We start from the raw sequence: 9,830 nt of genomic DNA, 5'->3' as shown, positions 1-9,830 counted from the left end.
TATTTTGGAAGGCTTAACATCTTTCTATATGAACTTTTAATCAGACCAATCCATAAAAATATTTAGAGATGAATTCTCACTTATGCAACTTTTTCTTTGTCTTTTTTATTTCCTTTTTAAAATATTATTTATTTTTACTTTATGTGCATGATGTTTGGCTGCATGTGTGTCATTGTGAGGGTACAAGATCCCCTGGAACTGCAGTTATAGAAAGTTAGGAGCTGCCATGTATATGCTCCCAATTGAATTTAGGTCATCTGGAAGAGAGTCTCAACTGCTGAGCCCCATTTTAACTCCTTAACACTTAATTTCAATGTCTTCTTTCCTGTTTTCCTTTCCGCATAGGAAATCATATCAAAGGTTAGGCTTGCAGTCTCCCTGCCTGCACCAATCAAATGCTGAAATTGGCAAATGGCATAGCATCAAATTAAAACATTCCACAAAGGAAAAAAAAAGAAAAAGAAAATAAAAGAAAAAAGGGAGAAGAAACTTATGAGACACTGATGGAAGAAAGGTTTGGCCAGATGTTCATAACATTGAGGATTAGTATTCAAAATATTCAAAGAAAGAAAATATTAAACACTGATAGAAAAAAAATCATTCAATCAACATGAGTGTGGTGGATTGAATGAGAACAGCCCCTGTAAAATCATAGCTTTGAATACTTGGTCTCCAGTTAGTGGCTTCTTGGGGAGGACTGAGGGTTATGGCCTTGCTAAAAGAAGCATGTCATTGAGTGTGGGCTCTAAGTTTTATTTTCTCTCGTTCGTTCTTCCTTTTTCTTCCTTCCTTTCTTTCTTTTTCTATTGGTCATTTTATTTATGTACATTTCAACTGTTTCTCCCTTTCCCAGTTTCCCCTCCAAAACCCCCATCCAATCCCCCTCCCCTTTGCCTCTATGAGGGTGCTCCTCCACCCAACAACCCATGCCCTCTTCACCCCACTACCATCCCACTCCCCTAGGGCACCAAGCCTCCACAAGGCCATGGGTCTTCCTTCCCATTGATGCCAGAAAAAAAACAATGCTGCATATGTACTTAGAGCCATGGATCCCTCCATGTTTATGGACTCGTTGTTTGGTGATTCATTCCCTGCGAGCTCTGGGGGAAGGAGGGGTTCCAGTTATTTGATATTGTTCCTCATATAGGGTTGCAATCCTCTTCAGCTCCTTCATTCCTTCCCCTAACTCTTCCATTGGGGTCCCCAGACTCAGTCCAATAGGTTGGCTGTAAGAATCTGCATCTGTATTAGTCAGGTGCTGTCAGAGCCTCTCAGGTCACAGATATACCAGGCTCCTGTCATTAAGTGCTTCTTGGCATCAGAAATAATATTGAGATTTGATGTGTGCTGATAAGATGGAACCCTAGGTAGAGTGGTTTCTGGAGGGCCTTTCCTTCATTCTCTGCTCCATTTTTTTTGTCCCTGCATTTCCTTTACACATGAACAATAGTGGGTAAACATTTTTGAGATGGGTGATAGGCTCCATTCCTCAACTTGAGGCCATGCCTATGTACTGGAGGTAGTAACTACATGTCATATCTCTCCTTTGTTAGGTATTTCAACTAATATCATCCCAGATGTGTCCTGGGAACTTCTTACTTCCATAGCATCTGTGACTTTCTAGTGGCTACCCCCTGTTCCCCACCACCAATGCTACATATTTCTATTCATAAACAGGACCCAGCATTTTGCTGCATACAGGAAAAACACCTCAATGACAAAGACAAGCACTAACTCAGAGTAAAAAGCTCGAAATTTTTTCCAAGCAAATGGTCCCAAGAAAAAAGCTGGAGTAGCCATTTTAATATCCTTTGAATAGATTTTCATCCAAAAGTTATCAAAAAAGATGGGGAAGTACACTTCATACTCATCAAAGAAAAAAATCCACCAAAATGAACTCTCAATTATGAGCATCTATGCCTTAAAGGCAAGGGCACCCATTTTTGTACAGAAGCATTACTAAAGCTCAATGTACACAGTGAACCTCACAAAATAATAGTGGGAGACTTCAATTCCACACTCTCACCAATGAACAGATCATGGAAACACAAACTAAACAGAGACACAATGAAACAAGGAGAAGTTATGAACCAAATGCATTTAACAGATATCTACAGAACATTTCATGCAAAACTAAAGAATACAGCACCTCATGGTAACTTCTCCAAAAGTGGCCATATAATCAAACACAAAAGAGACTTGAACAGAAACAAGATTGAATTAATCCCATGCATTCTACAGAACACCACAGACTAAGACTGGACTTTAATAACAACAACAACAACAACAACAACAACAAACATAAAGCTTATGAAAGAAAACAACTCTCTATTCAAGAATATCTTGATTAGGGAAGAAATAAAGAAAGAAATTAAATACTTTTTAGAATTTAATAAACATGAAGCCATAGCATACCCAAACTTATGGGACACAATGAAAGCAGGGCTAAGAGGAAAACTCATAGCTCTGAGTGCTTCCATAAAGAAATTGGAGAGAGCACACACTACCAGCCTAAAAACACATCTGAAAGCTCTAGATAAAGAGAAGTAAATACATCCCAGAGGAGTAGATGGCAGGAAATATTCAAACTCAGGGCTGAAGTCAACCAAGTAGAAAGAAAAAGAACTATACAAAGGATCAACAAAAACAGGAGCTGGTTCTAGAGAAAATCAACAAGATAGATAAACCCTTAGGCAAAACAACTAGAGGGCACAGAGACAGTATCCAAATTAACAAAATCAGAAATGAAAAGGGAGACATAACAAAAACTGAGGAAATTCAAAAAATCATCAGATCTTACTACAAGAGCCTATACTCAACAAAACTGGAAAATCTAGATGAAATGGGTGATTTTCTAGACACATACCAGGTACCAAGTTAAATCAGTATCAGACAAAACATCTAAACAGTCCCATAACCCGAAGGAAATAGAATCGGTCATTAATAAGTCTCCCAACCGAAAAAAAAAAAAGTGCCAGATAGGCTTAGTACAAAATTCTATCAGACCTTCAAAGACCTAACACCAATACTTCTCAAACGATTCCACAAAATAGAAACAGAAGGAGCACTACCTTATTTGTTCTATGAAACCACAGTAACACTGATACCTATACCACACAAAGACTCAAGAAAGGAGAACTTCAGACAAATTTCCCTTATGAATATCGATGCAAAAATACTCATTAGATTCTCACAAACCAAATCCAAAAAACACATCAAAATGATCATTCACCATGATCAAGTAGGCTGCATCCCAGGGGTGCAGGGATAATTCAATAGATGGAAATCCATCAACTTAATCCACTATGTAAACAGGTTCTGAGGTTTCAAAAGACACCATTTTGAGCTCTCTCTGTCTCATACTTGTGCTTAAAGATGTGACCTATCACCTATTCTTACTACCATGCCTCTGCTCTTCCATCCCAGTCATTAACTTTCTGAAACTGCAAGCCCAATTAAATGCTTAATATAAGTTCTGTGGTCATGATGTTTTGTCACAGCAACAGAAAAGTATCTAAGACAATGGACAAATGAATAGAACAAACGGATTCAAATGAAGAATGGTTGTGAAAGTGTGGTCAATATCCATATCCATCAGGGAAGCATATATTACAACTACATTGAGAATTCCTCAAGAATGGTCATCATCAAGAAAATCAAAATTCATAAGTATTTGTAAAGATGTCAAGAAATAGGAACTTTTGTCAACTACTGGCTAAAAGTTTAAATTAATGTAATCACTATGCAAATCAGTATAAATCTTCCCCAAAACCTGAATTAGGAGCTAAAATACACACTGGAAGAAATCAATGTCATGGTGCAACAGAGCTCTCTAAAAAATATATGTTTGTTATAGAACTAGTCATTATAGCCAATTCATGGACTCAGTCTGGGGTTTAATCAACAAGTAAATAGATAAGGAAATGGTGGGTGGGTGTGTGTGTGTGTTTGTGTGTGTGTGTGTGTGTGTGTGTGTGTGTGTGTGTGTGTGTGGTGTGTGTACTCACCCAGTTTTACAACTAGAGCTGTTTTGCCAAGTTCATAAAAACAGGTACAGATATTACCTTAGATCTCCTTATCTTACATAGGCTTTCATTGAAATGCAGGTATTATAGGGAAAAATTGTAAAGATTAGGACGAATGGAAAAGCTGCTTATGTAAGAACTTTGCTTTCAAATGTCAGTTCTGAAATTAGCTGAAAAATAAAAGAAACCTTGCTACAGGTTTACAAAAGAGAGAAATAATGCTGTGCATTTAATGGTTTATTCTATTGAATATTACTAAAAGTATCCATTTTAATATACCCCAGTACAGTGGAATGCCAGGGCCAGGAGGAGTTGATGGGTTGGAAAGCAGGGCAGGGGGAGGGTATAGAGGACTTTCAGAGTAGCGTTTGAAATGTAAATGAAGAGAATATCTAATAAAAATATTGTTTAAAAAATAAAAATAAATAAATAAATGTATCCATTTCTTAAATGCTCAGAAAATTTCTGAACTGATTTTTTCTAGGCAAACAAAATATGTATGCATAAAAGATTTTTGAAACTCTAAAGGACTGATTTTCATGTAGAGACACTTTTGCATTCCTTTCTAGGCTTTGACCCATGTGAAATGAACATAAATTTTGGCATTATTAGGATTGGAAGATAAAGTTGTCATTCAACACTTACCCATTGTTAATAAATAATAAATTTTATTATGAATGGTGATATGAGGTATTTTAGTATTTAATTTGATGTAATATACTAAATTTACAAACTTATCAATACAAAACTAGTATTATTTATAAAATGACAATATTAAATCTAGGTCTCTATGTTCATTGACTCATTAGAGTTAAATTTTCTGGCTGCAACAGAAAATGTCCTTCTGAGACACATGCACAAGCACACACATATTTTTATATAGATTTATAAATTAACCCTTAATAGATGCAGTATTATAAAATGTCGTTAGAAACATTGCTTAGACTTTATTGTTTTCAGATATATTTGGCTTATTTTTACTAAAGATATAAACTGTCTGGGTCCAGTATGTTATCATGAATTCCAAAGGTGAATCTTCTGTCCAGCCCCCACTTCTGAACTACTATTTCTTTCCCCCTGATCCTCCAGGGTGAGGGAGAAGGCACTGGCTAGCTCCACAATTCTTCAAAGGAATAAATGCTCCTTGGAATTCTAGTAAATGTTGTCTACAGACATACTTCAAAATTTATCTTCTAACAAACTATAATTTTTTAGATGCTAGCACTTCACCCATGGGACAGACAGAATTAAGTATACCATGAACTCCAGATGGACTTGACTAAGTACTCTTCAACTTCTTAGTTGCTTGAGTTTGCTCATAAATGGATTTATTGGTACTAACTCCTTAATGTCTGTGATTTACATACACCCCATTGTGGTATCAGATGAACCAGAATAGTTCTCATCCCAGGAATGAGGAACAGTCCAAAACAAGCCAGCAGATGTTTCCTCTGTGGCATCTTCAAAAAGAGCTTTCAGAGACAAGGAGGGAAGTTAGAAAAACCAAAATGAACTCATGCTGTACATGGTGGTTGCATGCTTATAATGCCAGAACTTGGGAAGCTAAAGCAGGAGAAGTTAGAGCTTGAGGCCATCTTGAGATATGCACCAAGACCTAAAACCAACAACAAAAACAGAAACTTTCAAGCTAACCCTTCCAAAGCAAGTAAATGTGAGCAGGCAAGGAGACATGTTTCTTACACATGGTTATGGTTACCTGGAAATAACTGAGTATCTCCTTAACCTTGGCTCTTATTGGTATTCCATTTATGACATATATGTTAGGTGCAAACATAATTTGAGAATGTTCACATCAGGTCGAGAATAGCAGCCCCTAGCCCTCAAAATTTAGATCTAAAAACAAAGACGGGGCATTATTTCCTGAGAAGAGTAAATATTTAGGCTGCCAAAGACTCTATTTCTAAGAGTATGTTCTAAAAATTGTTTATATCTGGGAAGGAGTTAAGATAATTCACAAAAGTGTCTCTGATGTAAGAGAGAGAGAGAGAGAGAGAGAGAGAGAGAGAGAGAGAGAGAGAGAGAGAGAGGGTTTCTTCAGTTTTGATCTTTTCTTGACTCTTGTCTCCTAAGCATGACAGGATTCAAGGAATCCTTCCTGAGTCTCCTACTCTTTATTCTTTTAATAGTAATGTTTTGTTTTTGCATATAGTGTGCTCCAACCTGCAAAATACATGTTAGAAAAGTATTTCACTACTAAGAAGCTATGTTAACAGCCAATAAGACTCATGGCAGTGGGATGCCATCATCCATGTAAAACTGATCATATGATTGAAGAGTTAATGCTAACCACGCAGAATGGTAGAAAAAGATACTTTTCTATTCCACACTACAGGAAGACATTTGTACTTTATTGTACAAAGGAATCTGCCCTTACATGTTGTCTTAGTTAGGGTTTCTATTGCTGTGACAAAACACAATGACTAAATACCAAGTTGGGGAGGAAAAGGTTTATTTGACTTACACATCCACATTGCTGTTCTTCACCAAAGGAAGTCAGGACAGGAATTCAAATAGAGCAGGAACCTGAACGTAGAAGCTGATGCAGAGGCCATGTAAGGGCACTACTTACTGGCTTGTGCCTCAAGGCTTGCTCTGCCTGCTTTCTTATAGATCCCAGGACCACAAGCCCAGGGATGGCACCACCCACAATAGGCTAAGACCTCCTCACAGATCACTAATTGAGAAAATACCTTACAACTGGATCTCACGGAGGAATTTCCTCACCTGAGGCTCCTTAGTCTCTTATGACTCAAGCTTGTGTCAAGTTGACATGAAACCAGCCAGTATACGATATTAATATCTTTACGTGTATGTTCTGTGAGTGGCTTGGTTATTCTTAGTTAACTCCAGCCCAGGTATTGCCTGGAGGAGCATGGAATGCTACTAGCAAATAATGACTAAACTCAGTACCCTTAGAAGTTTTCAAGACCAAATATCCAGATAACAAATGAAGCGTATACTGGATAATAATGAGAAAACACATATTTTACAGGTTTTAGAAATAAGGCTGTCTACCTGGACAGAGCTGCAAGACTGAGCTCCACAATGATTGAGTGCCCTTCTCTCCATCCCTACAAATCCTGCTTTATGAAAGAGTGTGGAAAAGTTTTCATTCTAATAAGTTAACACAATGATTTCTCAGATTGCCAGCTCTCTAATATAATATAACTTAGTGGGGCAGACCAGGAGGAGGATGAAGTATGGATAGTAAAAAAGGATTAAAGAATTAATGATTAATAATAATAATAATAATAATAATAATACATAGGGATTTAATGTCGGGCTCTTCCTACAAATGTTTTTGGTGATGGGTACCATGAGCTCTGGTACTGTTAGTAATTCCAAAGAGCCCAGATTCCAATATACAGCACCAGAAGTCTTAGTGCCCATCCAAAGAATTTAGTTCCTAGTACCCACATCAGGCAACTCACACCTGACTATAACTCCAGCTTCAGGGGACTAATGCCCAGTTCTGACCTCCACAGGGACCTGCACACAAGTGCACATACACAGATACAAGCACATACACACACATACACATAAGTAAAAATAAAAATAATGTCTTTCAAAATTAGTTATGAAATTATAGCATACAGCATTCAAATTTTTCAACCAAGTATACTCATGGATTATTTTATTACTATATGTTCAATCTGATAAATATGTTTTCATATAAGTATGTCATGTGTTATCTATTAAAAAATCATATAGGCTATATATTCACCACACACACACACACACACACACACACACACACACACACTCCCTGCTTGATGGCACTTATGTTTCAATGCTGAAAATTCAGGTTCCTTGGCTTCAGAGTTCTCCCCAGAAGACAACTCTGATGATTACGTATTCTATGTTTTGACCTAGTTTGCTTGTCTACTACTATGATTTACCAAAACTAATATGGGAGACAAGGGTTTACTTGGCTTACATACTTCAGTCCATCACAGGGGACACCAAGGAAGAACCTGCTGTCAGGAACTGAAGAGAAGACCATGGAGGAAGACTACTTCCTGGCTTGAACTTCATGGCTTGCTCAGCATGTTTTCTTATTCAATCCAGGCCCACCTGCCCATGGTTGGTACTACCCACCATGATCTAGGCCTTCACGTTTTATTATTATTCATTAAGAAAATTTCCCATCAAAATGCCCACAGAACAATCTGATGAAGGTAAATGATCACTTAATATTCCCCCTTCCAGATATGTCTCAGATTGTGTCAAGTTGACAGAATCTAGCCAGCTTCTGTCCAAATGTTATAGAAGAGTTTGGCCTTTATGACACCCAACAGGTATCAGGAAATTCTATAACAATGCTGTAAGTTCAAGCACAGGCAGAGTGTCATGATGTGATGTCATGGGTGGCTAAACTTATTGCAAAACTTAGGTGTTTGTGATTTTGTCAGTTACACAGTTTTTCCTAAAGTGTTTCCTACCATGCAAAGACCTATTGAGTAAAACCAAATTGAGAGGGGTGAAAAATTCATCTTTAAGATAAATCACAAAAAACTACACTCTGAATCTTTCTGTACATGTATGCTGATGATGTCTTATCAACTGTGTGTCATTAACATCCTTGCTATTAAATTGGGTAAGCTGTGATAAAATTCATTTCCAGTGTTTTTATAGTACCTTCCTTTCTATAAAAAAACTCGTTTATCCAACATAACTGAAGCATATGCCTTCAATGAGGTGCACAATCACAACATCTAAAAGTCACAGAGGTAATAGTGATGCAGAGCTGGGCCATTAGTTAGATAGGTGGTGTTTTTATTTTTAAAGAGAAATTGGTAGAAAAATTTTAAAATTACATTCTTAATGTCACTAATGAGGATGTAACTGTTTACTCTATTAGATCATGGCCTTTCTGGTTTACAGATTTATTGAGCACCAACCCTGTCCTCACTTATAGCAACTACCATATCCATCAAGATGGTCAATCCTCTCTTCTCTATATTTTAACCTTCTTTAACCTTATCACCCTCTCCATACAATGACCTATTCTGTATTTAGTCAACCTCCACATCAGTAGGACTGCCAAAGTCTTCATTTCCACATCACCTGCCCAGTCCTCCCCTCTTCTGTATAACTGTTTTCCATACAGCCTCTGCTCCAATGGCCTCCCCACATTCAACCCAGTCTCTTGACCATACGTGTCAATTCCAGGCTTGCTACATTCAGATTCAACAGTGTGTTGATAGAGTCAAAACCTTGCAAATACTCTTGGTACCCTTGCTCCACTCACCACTGTTCACTTACCAGATACAGACTACCTGTTTAATTCTCTCACTCATGGGCTGGGGATAAGGATATGTCTCAGATTGTAAAGCACTTCCCTAACAGGAAGGAATCCCTGGGTTTGATTACCAGATTCACTTAAATTATCTGTGGTGATATATGCCTATTATCCCAGCATTGGAAGAAAATCAGAAGCTCATGGTCATTCTCAGGTATATAGCCAGTTTAAGGCCATCTTGAATATATGAGAACACATCTCAGATAGATAGATAGATAGATAGATAGATAGATAGATAGATAGATAGATAGATAGACAGACAGACAGACAGACAGACAGACAGACAGACAGACAGACAGACAGATAGATAGATAGATAGATAGACAGACAGAGAGAGAGAGATAGGGTGGGTGACTGGGTAGGTGACTGGGTGGGTGAGTTGGTGGGTAGATGGATGGATGGATGATGGATTGATGAATGGCTGGCTGGACAGACAGATGATTGATAGATTTTTAAGTCACTCCTCAGTATTTCTAGTATGC

Source organism: Mus musculus, chromosome 7 (genome assembly GCF_000001635.26).
Source record: "Mus musculus strain C57BL/6J chromosome 7, GRCm38.p6 C57BL/6J".
Lineage (NCBI taxonomy): Eukaryota > Metazoa > Chordata > Mammalia > Rodentia > Muridae > Mus > Mus musculus.
The sequence above is the reverse complement of the archived record's forward strand: the minus strand, read 5'-3'. Positions refer to the sequence as shown.